The 20,938-nt window shown below is 52.6% G+C and overlaps 1 pseudogene; it reads left to right on the forward strand.

Moving 5' to 3' along the window:
- The first annotated feature begins 9,856 nt into the window (after window positions 1–9,856).
- The window catches only part of LOC143267879 (glyceraldehyde-3-phosphate dehydrogenase-like), a 45,669-nt pseudogene continuing 34,587 nt past the window's right edge, over window positions 9,857–20,938 (forward strand).

Below are 20,938 nucleotides of genomic sequence, written 5' to 3' on the forward strand. Positions count from 1 at the left end.
ACTATGGGAGGCAGAGTTTACGGTGTGTGCAGAAGGTTGAAACAAGCAGGCCAGGTTCTGGGGAGCCTGGGGGCTCTGCACCAGGCCTGTGGCTGTGGACCCTGCTGGCTGATGATGGAGCCGCAGGGCAATGTGGGAATGTGCATCGCCTCCGAGGAGGCACCGTGGGTTCCTGCAGAGGTGGTCAGAGCAGGCCCTGGTGCATCATTCCAGTGTATTTCCAGCTGGGATTCGAGATGAGAACAATTCCCAGGGCCCCGTGGATGGGGAGTCGGCAGAGTGACACACCCAGCTGAGAATCCCGTCTGGGCCCATTAGAGGCTGGCTAGGCTTCAGAACCCAGCTCAGAACCACAGCCCAGGGCAGTCAGGGCCCAGGTTGGGGAAGGCAGGTGGCAGCCTTGTGTCCTCACTCTGGTGTCAGAGCTCAGGACAGAGAGTGCGCAGCATCCGGGCTCTTTCCCCCTCTTTTAAATGGGATGTTTAAAGTATGGCAGCCAGTTTTACGGTGGGCCTGGGGTTCCTGGGATATCACCTACAAGGAGTTAGTCACCTGCCCTCTCCCTGCCCTCTCCTCCTCTTTCCTCCTCTCCCCTCCCTCCTTCCCCCTCCCTTCTTTTCCCAGACATCTACGGAACCCTTCCTCAGTGCCAGGCCGTGCCAGGCTCAGGTCCTTGCCTGGGATATGGTAGACGAGCAAGTGGATCTGGCTTGTGCTGAGACAAAGGCAAGTCCAGGCTGGAGCGTGACGCTGAAGTGAAGGAAGACAGGCTGGGAAGGGCAGGCAGGCCTGGCCCAGCTCGGGAGGCCACACTGGAGGATCCAGTGTCCACCGGAGGATCAAGTCTAAAGTCCTTTTTTGAGGTAGATGAGGGTGGGGACGAAGGAGGCCGAGCTCTGGGTTCCAGTCCAGTCCTCTGCCTCTGTTTCCTGTGGCCCTGGGTAGTAGTAAGGGGTGACTAAAGTCTCCCCGGGTGTAAAATGGGACAAGGACACCCACGTGCAAGCAGGGCCCCGGGGAACTGAGGAGGAGCCACCTGCCTACAGGTGCCAGGCTGCCTCTGGCTGGTGATGTCCCGCCCCTCCTCGGCCCCAGAAAGGCAGGGAGATGGACCTCGGGTCTGCCCTTGAGTCCGAGGAACAGGCTCTCCGGCTCCCGAGGTTGGTCCCCAGGCCGCCTGGCACAGAGCCTCACTTTCTCAGGAAGGCCAAGTTACCGAAACAGATAAATCACTCTGTCAAGAGCAGCCTTGGAGAGAGACGCTCTCAGCTGGCTCAGCCAAGAAGCTCAAAGGAGAATTGTTCCCGGAGCCTGAGGAGGAAACAACAGATACTTCTTCTTCTTCTTCGCAGCTCCTTGCCCGCCCGCCCGCCGCCCGGCCCCCAGCCCCCCTTCCCCGGGCCGGAGCGAGCACCTGTGCTCCCGGGAGCAGCCAGGGACAGCACCGCCTCTCCTTCTGGCTCCCGGGGCAGTGCCCAGCCCAGAGCCACCGTGGTGGGAGGAGGGCGCAGAGCCACTGTTTGGCTCCTGCCCCAGTTTTACCCGGGAGACCTTCTCGGGGGGCCCCGTGTGTTTGGTGGCCCTTGGCACCAGGAGGGTCACGTGGGTGGAGGTGGGGCTGGCAAGCCAATGGCCATCTGGACAAACTTCCCATCAGAGCTGGAGGCCGGGGAGTGATGGGGACCAGAGGGGCTGAAGATAAGCCAAGACACCAGGGAGTGAGGAGCCCCAAGGGGACCAGTTCACAGGGAGCTCCCTCGGGGAGGTGGGGGGGGGGGCGTGGAGATAGCTTGTTACTGAAGGGAAGGGGGACCCCCGTCCGGAACCACACGCAGCTCTTCCGCTTGGCAGCAGGTGACCTTGGGGCCGGCAGTCGCCTTCTCTGATCGTCCCTTTCTTCATCTGGAGGCGGAGTGTTTGGTAGGCCTTCTGGTGAGGACTGAAGACCTTGACTTGTGTGCCCCATGCTGGGAATGCTGGGAACGGGCAACAAGCCACACGGGTGCCTCCTTGTCACCCAATGAGAAGGCATTTCTACACTGACCCTTGGCATCCACTTTCTCACTCCACGGGGTGGATATCATGGTCCTCGCCCTCCAAACGGGGAAACTGAGGCTCCCAGTTTGCTACCTGGATCTAAAGCTGTGTCAAAGTGGTTCTTTTGTGCCCCAAAGCTGATGTGGGTATAATGTGTGTGTGTGTGTGTGTGTGTGTGTGTGTGTGTGTGTGTGTGTGTGTGTGTGTGTAAATGTGTATGTAAGCATGTGCGTGTGCCTGTATAATGTGTGCACATGTGTGTGTGGGTGCATGTGTCTTTGTATGTGCTGAAGTCAGAGGAGAACCTCAGGTGGCCTGCTCTACCACGGCCTTATTCCCTTAAGATAGGGTCTCTTACTGAGCCTGGAGCCAGGTTGGCGGGCAGCAAAGCCCTTGTGCCCCCAGAGTGCTTGGTAGCAGGCACACGTGGGCCTGCCTAGCTTTTTACGTGGGTCCAGGCTGAGCCTGGGATTGCTGGGCCCTACTGCGCTCTGCAAACTGGACAGGGAGGTACAGAGTCAGGGGACATGGAGGCGGGACACGGGCCCAGACCCCAGCACAGGTCTCCCTTGCCTCTGGAATGCTAGAGCCTCTGCTGAGCAGCCGATGGCTGCTTGAAGAAAGGGGGCTGCGGCCAGAAGCAGGGGGGGCAGGCTGCGGAGGGGGCAGGAAGACATGAACATCAGAAGGAGATATGCCCAGAACCGATGCATGGGTGAGGAGCTCGGGACAGACTAGGGACTGTGAGGTGCCGGGCAACACGATCCAGCTGGTCCTCACGTTCCCATTGGCTCCAAGGAAAGGGCTCTTGGGGGAAGAAAGACATTGAACGAAAACGGGAAAGTGCCCATGACAGGCAGAGTGGAAAATTAATTGTGGACAGCAGAATCCACGAGTCAGAGGGCCCAAGGGTCCTCATCCTCTTGGGGTAGGAAGGTGAGACAGCCAGGGACATGGCTCAACCATCTGGAAGCACCGACATACAAGCACTCACACACACACACACACACACACACACACACACACACACACGAGCTACATGTGCTGAAAGGTGACACATGAAAGGTGATAGCACAGTGTCACCAGCCTGGGAGTGTCAGGATAACGTCACCGGGGTGAGGGGGCCCTTGGGGTGCGGCACATGCCCCTAACTTCCTGGGGGGAAATCTTGCCACTGTCAGGTACACGAAAGACCTGTCAAAGGCGCACAAAACGAGCTGTGCGGATTGTGAAACTTAAGCCGCGCTTGTGTTTGTTTGCTGACAACGTGGGAATCCACAGATGTGAAAATGAGCGGCTGCCAGGGACCCCTCCATTGTGACCTCCACCACCTCCTGGGTGTCTCCTGCCTCCGCCCCCTGCCCCTGATCGCTCTCTCCCCCCACCAGTGGGACCACACCCACAGCCAGGTCTACGGCAGGACTCTCAGGATGAGCAGGCCTGTGGTGGGAGCCAGAGGCCAAAGGCCAGATAGGAGGAGGTAAGATGAAGTTCAAGAGACAAAACTGTGCAGGGTCAAAGGCCTAATGCTGCTGACTCCCGGATGTCCGCAGGAGGCTGGCAGCCAGGCGCATGAAGGCCTTGAGTGAGAGGCAGAAATCAGAAGGAAGGGACCGTGTCATTTGGAGGGCTGAATACTCTTGACTTCCCGCCCCCCGACTCTGGGGATGAACATCTTGCAGAGAAACTGAGGCTCAGCACGTTGGAGCATCTCTCTGCCCGGCTGAGCACGGCTCTTCATCGTCATAAACGAGAAACGTAATCCTCGAGTCATACATTAGCGGGATTGAGGCTAGCCTGGGTACCAAGGCTGTGCTTTTGTGAGCACACTGATCAGCAGAATCACTGTCAAAGAGGCTCGGTTTGGGCTTCGGAGACGGCTCAGTTGGTAAAGTGCTGACCATGCAAACGAGAGGACCCGAATCCACCCTAGAACTCACGTGAAAAATGCCAGGCATGGCTCTGCATCCTTATGACCTTGGCCCTGGGGAGACAGAGACCAGATGATTCCTGGGCTCACAGGCCAGCCAGACAGCCCACTTGATGAATTCCAGGCCAGTGAGAGACGCTGTCTCAAGGTGGATGGTGTCTAAGGAACGACACTTGGTACCTTTTTCACCTTTTCAGTGTTGGGATTAAAAGTCCATGCCACCACACCCAGATTTTTTTTTAATTAACTAATTTATTAATTAAGTTTTGAGACAGACTCACTCTACATAGCTTTGGCTGACCTGGAACTCACTATGTAGATGGACAAAGATTTGCCTGCCTCTGCCTCCCAAGTGCTGGAATTAAAGGCATACACCACCATGCCCGGCTCACACCCAGACTTTTATGTGGTTTTTAGGTGTCTAATCCAGGACCTCATGATTTCAAGATAATCACTTTACCAACAGCCGTCCCCAGCCTTGAACTGCTATTCTCTACAAATTCCCCTTCAGCCAGTGAGATGGTGTCTACCAGCAAGCTGATGACCTGAGTTCCATCCTTGGGACCCACGTGGTGGAAGTACAAATACTGAGTCTTGGAAGTTATCCTCAGTCCTCCACACATGCATCATGGTTCTTTCTCAAACATACGTGCACTCACACATGCACACACACACACACACACACGCAATCAATAGAATTTTTTAAAGTTCTATAAACTGTCCTCTGTTAAGTCTAGTAACAGAAACAGACTAGGGCACTTCCTGAAGGTCTCACAGCTCCCGAGCGACAGAGTTGCTCTCAGAAGTCATGTGACCACACAGTGAGCAGCTGGCCACAGAGGAGCCTGGGGATGGTCAGCATGCTGAGGTGAACTCAATGAGGTTTGTTTCTGGAGAGGAGGGGCATGCCTGAGCACTGGCGTTGGGAGGCATTTGGTCAGCATGATGCATCACCCAGCACATTCTGCACTGGGGATTCTCAAATCAGTGTCAACAATGGCCAAAGCTAGCAAAACCCTGGGCAGATTACTCGTTCTCAAACTCGTGACTCTAGAGGAAGGTACAGGCTGAAATTAGAGAAAATTTAGAAATAAATCCTTTAAAAAAAACGGTTTATAAGGTAGGTGTGAGGGTGCACGCTTTTAACCCCAGCACTCAAGAGGCAGAGACAGGTGGATCTCTCTGAGTTCCATGCCAACTAGGGCTACACAGTGAGACCCTGTCTAAAAAAAAGTTTTATTATATTTTAATTTATTTGTTTTGTAGTGTGTGTGTGTGTGTGTGTGTGTGTGTGTGTGTGTGTGTGTGTGTGTCACAAGGTACATGTGGAGATCAAAGGACCACTTGCAGGAGCCAGTTCTTCCCTTCCATCAGGTGGGTCCTGGTGCTCAAACTCAGGTCCCCAGCTTGGTGGCAGGTGCCTTTCCCTATGGAGCCACCTTGGCAGCCCTTAAGTCTGTTTTTTTGTTTTTGATTTTGTTCGCTGTTTATTTGTGTGTAAGCATGGATATTAGAGTGGCAGCCTCTCTGCTCCTGCCCTCACATGTCGTCTGCCTTTTTGTTTTGAGTCAGGGTCTCTCAGTGGCACGGAGCTCACCGAGGAGGTCGGTCTGTCTGGCCAGTGAGCCCCAGGGATCTGCCTCTTTAGCGCTGAGATGACAAGCACGAGGCATCACACTTGGCTTTTCACGTGGCCTCTAGGGTTCAAGCTGAGGCCCACCAACTGAGGGATACCCTGGAGATAAAGCTACAGAAAGAGATGTCCACAAGACTGTCATGTCTCCGTAGTGTGATGAGCTGTTAGTGGAGGCACATGGAGGCCAAGCCGCCTAGTGGTAAGGACTCTCTTCAGGACTAGGGAGGACTCCTCTGAAGGTTCTGTAACATGTTTCGTTTAACAGCACATGTACTAGTTACTTGTCTTGTGACTGTGACAAAAACACTTGACAAAGCAGCCTGAGGTAGGAAGGCTCACAGTTGGAGGGCACAGTCAGGCATGGCGGGGGAGGCCTGGGGGGGTGGAGGCGTGGCAGGGAGGGCGTGGCAGTAGGAGTGTGGGAAGGCTGATCACATGGGATCCATTGTCAGGAAGCAGAGAGAGATGGATGCTGGTGCTCAGCTTCTTTCCTCTTTGGTATCCAGTGTGGGACCCCCGCCCATGGGCTGCTGCTGCTCAGTCTAGGAACTGAGTGGGTCTCCCCACTTCAGCCAGCACAGTCTAGGGACTCTCTTACAAGCTGGCCAGGAGCTGGCCTCCCAGGTGATCCCAGAGGGTGTCCAGGTGACAGTCAGTACTAATCTTAGCAGTCTCTACTCGGCTTCCTTGTGGGAGCCTTTCAGGAGTTGTTTCTGCCCCTGTCTCCAGGAGAGAAGGTTTCAGACATGACCTCTTGATGTAGCTAGACAGTGCTGCATCCCACTTATAAAATAATCACTCAGAGGCTTATATTAATTAAAATTGCTCGGCCATTAGCTAGGCTAACTATTGACTAGCTCTTACACTTAAATTAACCCATGATTCTTATTTATGTTTAGCCACGTGGCTTGGTACCTTTTCTCAGTTCTGCCTTCACATCTTGCTTCCTCTGTGTCTGGCTGATGACTCCTGACTTAGCCTTCCTGTTCCCAGAATTCTCCTCTCTGCTTATCCTACCTACACTATACTTCCTGCCTGGATACTGGCCAATCAGCGTTTTATTTATCAACCAAAGCAGAGCAACACATTCACAGCATACAGAGCGATATCCACAGCAGTTAAATGATTGATTGGAATTGGAAAACTTGTTTTTTTTTCTGATGCAGGAGCCCACTGTACAACCCAGGCTGGACTTGAACTTGTGACCCTCCTGTTGATTTTATGATCCTCTTGCCTCAGACATGCATCATGCTTGGTAGAGCTGAATAGTTTTAAGCCCCACGTATCCCTTGGCTGAGGGACAGAAATGCTGGTTGGTTAAAATCTATCACCAAACAAATAGAAACAGAATGTCTAACCCTCAAACCGATGAAATATAGGAACAGAAAGGAACAAAGAACTCAATAACATGACAGCAGAGAGCAAGAAAACGCAAGGAAGGGAAAGACAAAGAAGAGGCAAAACTAAAATAGAAAGAATTTCAGCAAGTCAATGAGCAGGGAATCTAGGGAGGGTGTGGGTGCCACATCCCTTGTCCAAAACCGCTTATCACTCCAGCTTCTGCGTTGACTGCAAGATGACCAGTCATGGTAGATCCAGAGACAGGAAGGGATGAGAAACAGGTCAGCATGGCAGGAAGTGGCCAGAGAGTCAATAAGGCGATTGGAGGGCTCAGATGTCACCTACCCTGAAGCCCGGTTTTGAGGTGACCAAATGTCTCCATATGTTGGGGTGGCCAGTCTCTGGGGTAGAAATCACTCCATCAGCTGTGTCCAAAGATCATTGTGGATTCGACCCAACACAAAATTGTAAACTTGCTTAAAATATTCTGATACCTGTGCTCACAGAGCAAGCAATCTCCACATGGAATTTTCTCCCCAGACTGGGATTTCTATCTTATGGGGGGAATTTCTTTTCTTTTTTTTTCTTCTTTTCTTTCCTGTTTTTTTCTTTCTTTTCTTGTTTCATCATTTGATTGGGTGTTTCTCTAGTGAGAACTTTGTAGATCAGCGGTTCTCAACCTGTGGGTTGCAACCCCTCTGAGGGTCGAACGACCTCTTTTTCACAGGGATCACATAGCAAATATCCAGCATATCAGATATTTACACTACAATTCATTACAGTAGCAAAATCACAGTTATGAAGTAGCAATGAAAATCATTTTATGGGTGGGGTCACCAGAACCTGGGGAACTGTGTTAAAGGGTCACAGCGTTAGGGAGGTTGAGGACCACTGCTGTAGATGACAACATCTTGTCACCATATCCAAAGATCTGATACCCCTGACCCCAGATAGTCACGAGTCACCCTGGTACAAGGGTCAGGAGGGTTGATGATGGGGGCAGGAGTGTTCTCAGGGCTGTAGGCCTCTGAGTGTGTGTGTGTGTGTGTGTGTGTGTGTGTCTTTGTCTATGTGTGTCTGTGTGTGTGTGTCAGTGTGTCTGTGTGTCTTTGTCTATGTGTGTCTGTGTGTCTTTGTCTGTGTGTCTGTGTGTCTGTGTATGTCTGCGTGTCTATGTGTCTTTGTCTGTGTGTGTCTGTGTCTGTGTGTCTGTGCATATCTGTCTGTGTGTCTGTCTGTCTGTGTCTGTGTGGCCCGGGTCTCCCTCAGGAGGAGCAGTGCTGACCAGTGGAAATCTCTGAGGCCTCAGGGAGTCCATGCCTGTTTTGTTCTTCCTCCCTGCCTGCTGCTGGAGTGTGGACAGGCTACGCAGCTCGGGTTGCTCTGCTCTGTCTTCCTCTTTTCTGGAAGAATGATGCATTGCCCACTCGGCTCTAGCCGCAGCCTACGGAGGCAGCACGTGACACAGAAAACCTCGTTCTGTTCATTTCCAGGGACTGGGCTTGCCCACTGCACTCCTTCAAAAGGTCAGGGGTAATGAATTCCTCCTCTCAGCACCCAAGGGACAGTCGAAGCCCATTCACCTAGGCCCCTCAGCATTTCCCGATCTGAATAAATCAAGGGGGAATTTGGCTGAAATTTATCTTTGTGGTGTTTATACAGACAGACCTTAAAAAGCCGGTCGATATGGTAAACAAGGATAATTAAAATATTTCAGGGGAGAAGGTTGAACATTCCAAAGGGGATGAGGAAGGCACATTGGAAGCCCAGCAGCCCAAGCCATCCCTGGGCAATGAGAGGACGAGAAATTGTCATTTTAACTTCATCTTTGTGTGTGTGGTGTGTGGGCATGCACGGGTACCCGTTTGGGTGAGTACACACCCCACAATGCTTGTGTGAAGGTCAGAGGACAGCTTTGAGTGTCGTTCCTCATGAGGCAGCGTCTCTGATTGGCCCTTGTGTGTGCCAGGCTGACGAGTGCACTGGCTTAGGGGGAATCCCCCTGTCTCTGCATCCCATCCTGCTGTAGGAGTGCTGGGGTTACAGATTTACACTTTTTTTTTTTTTTTTTGGTTTTTCGAGACAGGGTTTCTCTGTGTAGCTTTGCGCCTTTCCTGGAACTCACTTGGTAGCCCAGGCTGGCCTCGAACTCACAAAGATCTGCCTGCCTCTGCCTCCCGAGTGCTGGGATTAAAGGCGTGCGCCACCACTGCCCGGCTCAGATTTACACTATTGAGTGTGGCTGCACGTGGATTCTGGGGATCTAAACCCTGATTCTCATGCTTACACAGCAAACACTTGACCCAGAATCATCTCCCCAGCTCTAAATATTGTTTTTTAAATCATATCCTATTCATATATGGATTTGTATGGATGTGTACCTGCATGCCATCGTGCATGTATGGAGGTCCAAGGACTACTCATGGGAGTGGGGACTTGCAGGCCACCACCTTCACCTGTTGAGCCCAAATATATAATTGCCAGTCCTTAATGACACACAAATCACCACACAGATAGGACCCCAGTGGCTCCAAATAGTGATTCTCAGACAAGGTGGCTAAGTTGTACCGTTTGGCCAATGTCCTTCAGAGATGGTGCCCAGTTGAAGTTAAGGCAGAGTTGGGCCCTTCTGAGGTCAGGACTGGCTCTTCCAGACAGGGGGAAGGTGGGAACAGAGGAAGGTGTTTCTTGACCACCACAAAAGCTATGAATCTCTTGGGTCCCATGCCCTTGTGGGGGCTCTGTTTCCCCCTGTGGAAGGTGGGTATGGAGCGATGCCCATTTTATACGCTCCCTCTGAGGATCACAGAGAACCTGTGGGGACAGACTTGGGACAGGGTAAGTCTCTGCTCCGCCCTTTCCCCCCCCCCACAGACCACAGAGGGGGGTCTGATGCTGCCTAAGGACGCACCATGATCTGCCTCCTCTCCCCCGGCCCGGCTCTCTCCTTGGACCCAGTCTTCAATCTGGAGACCAACCAAAAACACCAGCTAGGAGGCAGCGAGGTAACCAGGCCTAACCCTGTTCTTTTTGGGCCTCCTTACCAGCAAAGCATTCCTCACTCATGTGGGCAGGAGTTCTCATGGGAAAAATACCAGGAACTTTTTGTTTTTGTTGCTACTCAGGCAGAACCTCCAGCTCTCTATGTAGCCAAGGATGGCCTTGAACTTCTGACCTTCCAACCTCTACCTCCCAAGTGCTGGCATTACAGATGTGACACCACACCCAGCTTATGCAGTGCTGGAGATTGAATCTGAGCCCTCACGCATGTTAGGCAAGCGCTCTACCAACAGAGCTCCGACCCCAGGCCTGCCAGAGGCTCTGCTGACTTGGAAGCCACAATCCTCACTTCTAATCCTACATATGCCAACTTCGGGCCAAGAGCGATGACCCCCCAGCCCTTCAGATAGGGAGGTGCCCGAGTCTCCCCCACAGATGATGAATGGGTCTGATGCTGTGTTTCGTCAACAGAGTGGCTGTGTCATTGGTGAATGTTGTAACTGCTTGCATGCTATACTCAGCCGTTTTTCCTTTGATGGGAAGTGGGTGCTGTTAGGAGACTTTGGGGAAGGGGCAGTTGAGGGGAGCAGGCAAAAGCACCTTGTCCTAGGTACTGCCATTTTTGACTTCAGACTCCATTTTACCTGAAGAATGAAACAAAATTCAGGCTCTCAAGCCCTAGGGGAGCTGACCAACATCCTCCTTAAACAATAGAAATAGTTTGTTATTAGTTCTCTAAAACATTATGCTGTTCCTAACCACAGAAAGAACGAGTGAATCTGATTGGTTGGACTGAAAATCTCACATTTTGTGTCGGTTGACAGAGATGGAACTCATAGGGAAGCCCCTAATCCCCAAATCCAGATTGGTGAAAACTGTAACTGCAACTTGGCAACAAATGTTTGTGGGTTTTGTGCTTATAAACCCCAACTCTGCCCCTGCTTGGGGGCTGTCAGGAGAAACAAGGCTCCCAAGTCCTTGTCCTGCAGCCCTGATCCACAGAAGTGGCCCTGCTCCTGTGGTGATTTATTACAACCTTTGGAACCCATGCATGTTGTCTCTCTCCTTCCTCGAGGGGCATAAGAGCCTGGGTGTAGTAGTCATGGTGGGAAGATGCCGAAACATACCGCCGTGGCTGAGTAGAGTCTGTGTCCGTACGGTGCCGAAGCCTTGACCTCCAGGCAGAGATGTGCTTGGTGACCTTGGACAGAGCACACTGAAATCTTTCTCCAATGTCCTCTGCTCCCAAGGATCCAAGTGTGGTCTCTAGAGTCCCCGTGCCAGCAAGAGGAGCACAGGACAGCTGCGCTCTGTCCGTGACCTCCCGTGGAAGAGATGACTAATGAAGGCAATGGTTCGTGCAGCTCTGTGGAAAAAGGCGCCCATCATCTTAATGGTACCTTGGAGCCCTTGGGCTGACCGCGTGGCCATTTCCTGATGCTCACCCCGCCCACGATCCCTCCATGGGAGCTATTCCTGGCATGTCCTGTGGTACAAAAGTGCAGTTCATCTTTTCAAGGAGACACGGGAGGTTGAAAGTCAAAGCCATCGGAACAAACCTTGGCTTTGGAGAGGAGTCAAGTGCTTGTTATGCAAGTATCTGCTGTCTCCCTCAGAAGAGGCAGAGCTGAGTCCAAGCAGAGTTGGGGGACTTGGGGATAAGGAAGGGAAAGGTTTGAGATCGATGTGGTACACGCTGTCTCTGGGGAGAGCTATGGCTTGGGGGTCAGCCTAGGCCATGGGGCAGCTCTGTCTCCAGCCAGCTATACCTAGGACAGCCCAGGTGTCAGAGGACAACTTGGCGCCCCACCGTCCTGTGAAGATTGGGGGAGAGGCTGGTGAAGATGGCTGAGCCAGGAGAGTGCTTGCCACACAAGCACGAGAGCATGAATGTCGTTTGCAGAACCCGGGTGAAGAGGCCGGGGGGGGGGGGGGGGCGCGGGGGTAGTGGCAGGTACTCTGTAATCTCAGCACTGATGACGTAAGACCGGCGGGGCCCACTGGCCAGCTGAATCAGTGATTTCCACAAAAAAAGTAGAGAGCCCTTGTCAGTAAGTAAACAAGATTGAGGGGTGGCAAGATGGCCCAGTGGGTAAAGGCCCCTGCAAGTGCAAGTGTGAGGACCTGAGTTTGACCCACAGAACCCAAGTTAAGAGTCAGTTGCGGAGCCGGGTGGTGGTGGCGCATGCCTTTAATCCCAGTACTCGGGAGGCAGAGGCAGGCAGATCTCTTTGAGTTCAGGGGCAAGCCTGGTCTACAGAGCAAGATCCAGGAAAGGCACCAAAGCTACACAGCAAAACCCTGTCTTGAAAAACAAAAAACAAAACCAAAACAAAAAAGTCAGATGCGGTGTCACACATCTGAAGTCTAAACACTCCCAAGGTGAGAAGAGAGAGGGAGGTGGAGGCAGGAGATTGATCCTGAAGATCATGGATGGGCTAGTTTGGGGTACACAGCATGGAGGAAACAACTAGAAAGACCCTGTCTCAAGGTGGAAGGAGAGACCCGATTCTCAAAGCTGTTCTCTGACGTGTGTCTTGATACATACACACACAATAATAATAATAATAAAAAAAAAAACTTAAAAAAAAAAACAAGGTGTAGAGTGACTGAGAAAGACACATGATGTTGAACCTTGACCTCTAAACACACACACAGAAGCACGCACACAGGTACACACACAGGTACACACACACACACACACACACACACACACACACACGTACACACACACACACACACACACACACACACACACACACACACACACACACACAAAGGAAGAGAGACAGCCTCAGGAAGAGCTGAGGTTTCTTGGCTCTGGAAGCAGCAGGTCTGTCCTCTCCTCCAGGCCGGTGGCTGCCATCTTCCCGTACACGTTAGAGGATGCCGCCACCGCTGCCGCCGCCTGATGACAGGGTTAGCCAGGGTGGGTGGAACCCCTGCTCTGACTTGCCTGAGAGTCGAACCTCTCCCTACCTCAGAGCTTCATCAAGACAAGGGGGCCTCGGGAAGCTTGCTTCCTCCAACTAAGCTGGGCAGCAAGCAGAATCGGGGCTGCCAATCCTGAGAGTAATGACTCCCCACAGAAAAGATGTTGAGTCCTCTCAAAATAGCTCTCTGGACTGGGACTCTCGGTGCCCTCTGGTGAATGGGGGATGTGGAATGTCGTGCTGGGCCCCCAGGGCCTCTTCCACCCACTGAAAAACAGGGTCTGTAGAGTGTCCAGCCTTCGAGTTGCTGTGGGCATAAACCCTGGGGGCCAGGAGAATTTTGATGAAGCATGTTTGGTTTGTAATCCTGGGAGGCTGGACGTTGAGGGCCTCTTTCATTTCCCAGGGACAAATAGGAGGGGCCAGGAGGTGAGTTGGTAGAGTACTTGCTCTGCATTCAAGGGGCCCTGGTTCCATTCTTTACATGACATAAACAGAGGCATGGCTGACCCTGTCATCCCAGAGCTAGGATAAGAGTGCAAGGTCATTCTTGGTTGTACGTCCCAAGGTCGGCTGCAGGAGCCTGTGGCAGAAGGAAATCTGGATGGCTTCCAACCTTCTCAAGAAGTAGCCGCTGAGTTTTGGCTTCTTTTCCATAGTAGAGTTCCAACGATGACCAAGAGGACAGAAGTCCTTATCTGAGATTAAAAACATGGCAGTTTACACTGAGACCTCTAAATGGCCAAAGCGAGGGGATCAGGTTATCTGTGGGGTGCTCGGTCATAAGTAGGACATCTGTATCACACCCCCCGACCCCTGCCAAGGCTCAGGGACCACCGTGGAAGAGTGGACAGAAAGGCTGTAAGAGCCAGAGGCCACCAGGGAGGACTTGGGTGAAAGAGCATCTTCTGGACATGGCAGGATAGCTGTTCTCACGAGCTCACTCACAGAAGCTACCGCGGCTGCACCAGGACAAGCCAGGCAGCATCACAGTCTGCACAGATGGGCGCGTGCACCCCAGAGTCCTCACTCCTGGCTGAGGAGCTATGGACAGTTGATGGCAGCTGGGGGAGGCAGAGTCAGCTGTTGTTTAGGGGTGGGGTCCCTGGCAGACTGCCCACGATCCAGCGATGGCCCCACCCCCAGGCACATGTAGGCGGCACTCGCTGGACTCAGTAAGCCACTGTTTTTTTTAAAGGACATGAAGTTGGGAAGGGAATGTATGTGTGGGATCCATGAGGAGTCAGATGGGGAAGAGGAGAATATGATTAAAATATACTGTATACACGCATGAAACCCTCAAAGATAAATAAAACATATTAAAAGACCCCAATCACTGCTCAGGCCTATAGGCCATTGGCACTGAAGTTGCAGCCCTCTCGCAAACCCAGCGGCTTACAGCAGCTTTTCAGTATTGTTCTTTTGTGAGTCATCTTAGGTTTCTGCTGCTGTAAGAAAACAGGACCAAAAGCAGCTGGGGGAGGAAAGGGTTTATTTCAGCGCACACTTCCATGTCACCACCCATCATCACAGGAAGTCAGGGCAGGAACTCAAAGCAGGAACCGGGAGGCAGGAGCTGATGCAGAGGCTGTGGAGGAGCGCTGCTTACTGGCTTGCTCAGCCTGCTTTCTGACCACCTGCATGGGGATGGGTGTGTGTGGGGGGGTTGGCATTACCCATAATAGGCCCCACCACATCAATAATTAATCAAGAAAATGTACAGACTTGCCCACAGGCCAATCACTGGGAGACATTTTCTCAATGGACAGTGCCTCTTCCCAACGACTCTAGCTTGTTTCAAGTTGTCAAAATGCTAGCTCATTTTCTCTATGCGGTTGGGATTGGCTGGCACTAGAATTCTAATGCTTGGCTACCTGGATTCCCCCTTGTAAGTCCCTTGTGCCTCTGATGGAGTGCCTGAGAGGCTTGGAGACCAGGGAGTAGCTCTTTCTCCATGTCACCTTGGATGGACTTCTTCCATCCACACTGGAATGTTGACTGTCTTGATTTTACACACGTCTTGGGCAGGCACCATGATAGGCGTAGGACTCAACAAGTAGACCTCTCACCTGGGGCCTGGCTTCTTCCAGAGTTTGTGACCCAAAAGACCCTGATAGAAGATGCAAAGTTTTCTGTGACTTAGCTCTGGAAGTCTGAAATGTCACACCCACGTCATTCACTAGTCAAAAGCTGACAAGGTAAGTTGTGCTGGAGGAGAGATGTGAATATGAATTCCTGGAGGCTGAGCTCAAGCAGGACCATTCTTGGAACCCAGTTATCTTCCTCTGGAAGGAGAAGGGTCCATGCCCCAGCCCTGGAGCCCCTGTCAGAAGCTGGATGTGGGGCTTCTGTCCTGGAATCTGTCCAGTTTCCAGAATCAGGTTGCCAGTGGGTAGGGGGAAGCTTGCCTGAAGGTTTGGTTTTGGTTTGTTTGTTTGAGACAGGGCCTCATTGTGTCACCCCGGCGGGCCTCAGACTTCCAGTCCTATTCCCTCAGATTTCCAAGTGCAGGGATTACAGGTGTGTGGCACCATACCGGGTGTAAAGATCTTTTTATGGAAAGCTGGGCAGGGTAGCACACGCTTGTAATCCCTGAGCTGCAGAGGAAGGGTAGGCTGAACTGGAGGCTTTTCCAGCTAGTGCAGGAGCTCAAGATCAGTGGGAGACCTAGTCTCCAAAAAACAAGGTGACTGGGTCCTGAGGAAAACACTAAAGGTTGCTTCTGGCCTTCATACGTATTCTGCACCACCACCCCCAATACACCTCCCCTTCCACATACATGCTCTGACAGTCAACTTGACCCAACCTAGAATCACCGGGAAGAGAGTCACAATGAGGGGCCATCTAGATCAGGCTGGCCTGTGGGCGTGTTTGTGGGGGACCCTGCTGATTACACTGACTGAGGTGGGAAGACCCCATCCACTGTGGGAGCCACCATCCCCCAGGCAAGATATCTTTAACCATTTAGGAGTGAAAAAAGTGAGCCGAGTGCAAGCATGCATTCCTTCCTTTCTGCTTCTGCCCATTTGTGATGTGACTGGCCGCTCTGTTACACGGATGCTCCCACCATTATGATTGTAACCTGGAATTACAAACCAAATAAACTTTGTCCTAGCAACGGGAAACAAAACACTCTCTCTCTCTCTCTCTCTCTCTCTCTCTCTCTCTCTCTCTCTCTCTCTCTTTCTCTCTCTTATGCAGGCAGCACGCACGCACGCACACACGCACACAGATCTTTTATGGAGCATGAAAGACAGGGGTTAGGACGGCATTACCACCTAAAGACGGCAGACACAAATCCCCCTGCCTCACCTTTGGGCCAATCTTCCTAACATGCCGCGTTCCGCGCAAGCCTGCTTTCCTACCCCAGCCGAGACAATCGCAGCTCCCTTCCCATTTCTGACAACTGCACCATAGGCGTCCAAAAGCAGAAAGTCAGGCCACAGGTGAGCAGGCCTTGGTCCTGTCTTCCATGCAGAACCTGTGCCTGGAGACTTCTGGCTTCCTGGAATTGTCTATACTCAGACTCTCAACAGTATGCTCCAGACACGCTTCTCCTCCTCCTCTTCTTCTTCCTCCTCTTTACATGTGGGTGCACGTGGATGTAACCATCCATGTGGGGTCCAGAGGACAATCGCAGGTGCCTTCCCTTGGGAGTCACCCAGCTTGTTTTTTTAGACAGCATCTCTCAAGAAACCTGAACTTGAAGTTCGCTGACTAAGGTAGGCTGGCTGGCCAGCAGGCCTCAGGGTTACCCAGGCCCTGCCTTCCCAGTTCTGGGGTTACAATCATGCATCACCGTGTTCAGTGTGTGTGTGTGTGTGTGTGTGTGTGTGCGTACATGCACGTAGGCATGTATGTATATTTGTGTGGTGGGGCAGGGAACATGCCACTGTTCATGTGTGGAGGTTGGAGGACATCCTGTTGGACTCAGTTTTTTTTTTCCCCACCATGTTGGGTCCCGTGGATCAAACTCGGGTTGTCAGGCTTGGTGGCAAGCACCTTTACCCACGAAGCCATCGTTCCAGCCTCCACCTCACTTTTTGAGCCAGGGTGCCTCACTGCCCTGGAGGTCTCTGATGGACTAGACTGTTTGGCCGGAGCACTGGGCGCCCCGCCTACCTGCCTAGCCTTTTTATTTTTATTTTTTTGGCCTTGGTGTCAGGGATGGACTCGGTGCTTGGCAGGCAGGCACTTTACTGACTGAGCTCTCTCCCCAGCCCCAGACACCATGCTTCTTTCTAGTCCCGTGAAGGGCCAGCTGGACCCAAATGCCTTCCTTTGCCCTTGCTGCCCCGCTGTCCCGGGCTTTCAGGGACTCTCCCAGACAGCCAAGCACAGCCATCACTTGGCAAAGCAGCTTCCAGGGAACTGTTAGCTGTCTCAGCAGCCTCTCTGTGACCATCACCCGGGTGGCCCCCTCTGCTTGTCGAGGCCTGGGGCCCCTTTCACCCGGGAGCTGGTCTTGCATGGGCGAGAAGCCTGGGTGGGCCAAGAACTCCAGAGAGCTGTCCTCTGTGTGAGTGTGGCGGCTGATGCCAGGAAGAGGCTGTGCCCATTTGGTTACACTAAAGGGAGACCCCAAGTTGGGACCCCTGACCACGTGTCCAGTGAGCCCTCCCTCCTACGAGCAGAGGGAGAATGTTCTGGAAGGACAGCTGAAGGGAGCAGATGAGCAGCAGAGAGAGGGTGGCAGTGAGGGAGAGCCCCCCCTGCCCCCCCCCCGCCCGCCCGCCCCTGTGAAAGCTGCTGACACTTTATCCCAGGAAAGGACCCCAGGGAGTCCTTGAACCCGATGTCACTTTTGCCGTGCACAGGGAGAGGCGCGGGCGAGCGTGTGCGAGGAAAGAAAAATGCCTACAGCACAGTTAGGCTCTGTTAATATTTGATAGGCAGCCAAAGCACTTGGGTTCCTCAGCTCGGCGAGCTACCCATGAAAAAAAGAAATTGCTTTTCAAGAACATTCATCACCGTGAGCAGCTCATTTCCCTGTCCTCAGAAAACCCTATCCTAGGCCCTCCCTCCCCTCAAAAACTCCTCAGACGTGGTCAAGTAAAGGAAGCCAGGGAGGGTGGGGGTGGGGGGAGCACCTCAGGGAGGGCGGGAGCTGGAGGAGTTGCCAGGCAGAGTGTTCTAGAATGCTCTGGAACGCTCTAGAAATTCTCAAACGTCCTAGAAGATTCTTGAACATTCTCTGTTCTTGTAATGGGGCCCCGCCTGGATTCTCTTCCCTGAACGGCAGGTCTTGGGGGTGTGATCTTTAGGGATGACTACGACACTCAAGAGCAGATGCTCTCACCCTTGTGAGCCTGTCTGTCCAGCACCCCAGTTCTTCAACCCCTTGCAGGGCATCTTCCCCGACCCGCCGTGCCCTGGCACCCTGGCTTCTCTTCCCCCTGGATTTTCCGTGTACTCAGGATAAGGATAGTGCCTTGTTCACTGGGCTCCTTCAGCTCACAGTCGTGTGATGAAGGAACAATAAGTCAGTCTCGAATGTGATACTTACGGCCCAGGGTACCACTAACTCTCCAATCCAGGATGCTCTGTTTCTGAAATTCATTCTTTCATTTTCCCACCCTCCCCTTCTCCCTTCAGCATCTAATTCCCTGCCTAGTCATCTGGCAGAGAAGACTTCCATGTCAAGGCCTGTTGTGCTACGAGACCTGTGGGAAGGGGTCAGCTAGCAAGTTTGAGGGGAATCTCATTCAGGAGCAGGCCAGAGCTTGGGCTTCATGTGTAACCTTCAGAAGACCACGTTACCACCCCTGGCCTCTGAAGTCCTTTCAAACCAGTTCAGTCACATCACAGCCCTTCAGTAGATGTGGGGACATGCCCACTGCAGGAGACTAGCAACTCAGTAGATAATGACCAGTTTTTACTTCATCGATTAATTAATGTGCGCACATGAGAGTGTGTGTGTGTGTGTGTGTGTGTGTGTGTGTGTGCGCGCGCAGCCTGGCTCACATGTGAGCCTCTCACTGGTTCTTGTCTCTGTCTCCCATCTTGTCACTGGACTGCTGGGATCACAGACACGCTCCACTGTTCTCCATCCTCCTGTTTAAACATGGTTCCTAGGACCAGACTCCGCTGGTCAGGCTCATACAGGAAAGGCTTTGTTTGACCCACAGCTCACCGTGTGAACTCCTGATCCCCTGCCTTTACCTCAGGAGTGGGGATCGCCGGTGTGCACCACCACACCAGATTTTTGCAGTGCTGGGGTGGAAGCCAGTGTGTACGCTAGACAATCATTCCACAAACTGAGGCATGTCCCGGCCCAAACCCACTTTTATTATGATTTGACAAGCATGCATCTTCTCAACCCAGTGATGTGTTAATACAGTATTTACCAACTCTGAGCACCTAGAAAGTTCCTCAGGCCTATTGATGTTGGCAGGAGCTGCCCTCTTAGTTGAAAGAGAACCAAACTCAAAGATGTGTGGATGGCACCACCCTACAGTCTGACGTCGGATGGAAAGATGGCCCAGTGCCCCCAGGGCAGATGCTGGGTTCCATTCAGAGATTGGAGGACCCTGGACTATTGATGATACTCACCAGTTAGCAACAAGAATGATCTGGGGAGACTGGTGTGGTGGTGCACGCCTTCAATCCCAGAACTCAGGAGGCAGAGGCAGGCAGATCTCTGAGTTCGAGGCTAGCTTGGACTACAGAGTGAGTTCCAGGACAGCCAGGACTACACAGAGAAATCATGAAAAAGGAGGAGAAGGAGGAGAAGGAGGAGGAGGAGAGGAGAAAAGAAGAAGAAGAAGAAGAAGAAGAAGAAGAAGAAGAAGAAGAAGAAGAAGAAGAAGAAGAAGAAGAAGAATGGTCCAGGGCATTTAATGCTAGATTTGTGTGTATGTGAATGTGTGCACAGGTGCATGTGTATGTGACTGTCTGTGCAGGCCTTGGATGCAGCTCCTTGGACACTGTTCACTTTTTTTTTTTTTTAAAGGAAAGGTCTCTCATTGCAGTGTACTGGAACTCACTAGGTAGACTAGGCTGGCTGCTGGCTCGTGAGCCCCAGGGGTCCACCTGTCCCTGCCTGTCTCCGCCTCCCTGGCACTGGGACTATAAGCACAAGCCTCCACATCCAGCTTTTGAACTAGAGTTCTGGGGATCGAACTTGGGTCTTCAGGCTTATGTGGCAAGTATTTTATCAAGTGAGCCATCTCTCTCATCCCATAATATCATATTTTTTATTGACTGATAGACTCATTCAGCATGTATTTATTGAGTGTCTACTTTGCGCCTTGAGATGCACTGTGCCCAGGGTACCTTGTCCCCTCCCTGCTGAGGTGACATGTGGTCAGGCAGTAGCCCCGCACATAAATTAATAATTGTGTACTAAGCTAATTTCCCAAAGAGACTGGTGGGAGGGAGCTAGAAAATTTGGGGTGGTGGGCCTGTGGCTCTAGGGCACCCCTGAGGCTTTGGAAGGGGTTCTGGAGTCACAAACAGATGCAAGGGTATAACCAAGGGGTGGGTGGGAAGGCCGGAACCCGAGAAGGCTGGGATCCCTCTTGCCAGCATCAATTGACTTTGCCACAGCCTGGTGAGCGAGGTATCCTGGCTCCTTCTCAGAGGCTCTTTGGGGTTCCCTGGGCAGTCCACACAACTGTGTGGTCTGGGTTTGACAGATCTACACCACGACATATCTACACCACGACATATCTACACCACGTAGTCTTTCTTAGTACTTCTCAGGCCCTGCTGAGAACAGACTAAATTTCCCCCGGCTCCTCCGGGATGGGAAGAGAGGCAGCGGCTGGCCTGGCCCGAGGCTGGTGTAGGGGCCAGGCTGGGGCTGGAGCTGGGGTGCCCTCAGCGGTCAGGCTGAGGCCCTCCCTGGCCACGCCTCTCCCATTGGCTCCGCCTTCCTCCCGTGCTCTCATTGGCTCACGTTGACGTGTCTCTCAGAGTCTGACGGCGCCATCTGTCGTCCGGCAGACGGGGAGCAGCGGCAAAGGAGACTCAGTGGGCCGAACACCTGACGGGAGGTACCAGTGGATGCTCGGACCTCTCACGCACCCCAGACTTCCGGTTATTTCCTCATATCCAAAG

This window comes from Peromyscus maniculatus, chromosome 11 (genome assembly GCF_049852395.1).
Source record: "Peromyscus maniculatus bairdii isolate BWxNUB_F1_BW_parent chromosome 11, HU_Pman_BW_mat_3.1, whole genome shotgun sequence".
Lineage (NCBI taxonomy): Eukaryota > Metazoa > Chordata > Mammalia > Rodentia > Cricetidae > Peromyscus > Peromyscus maniculatus.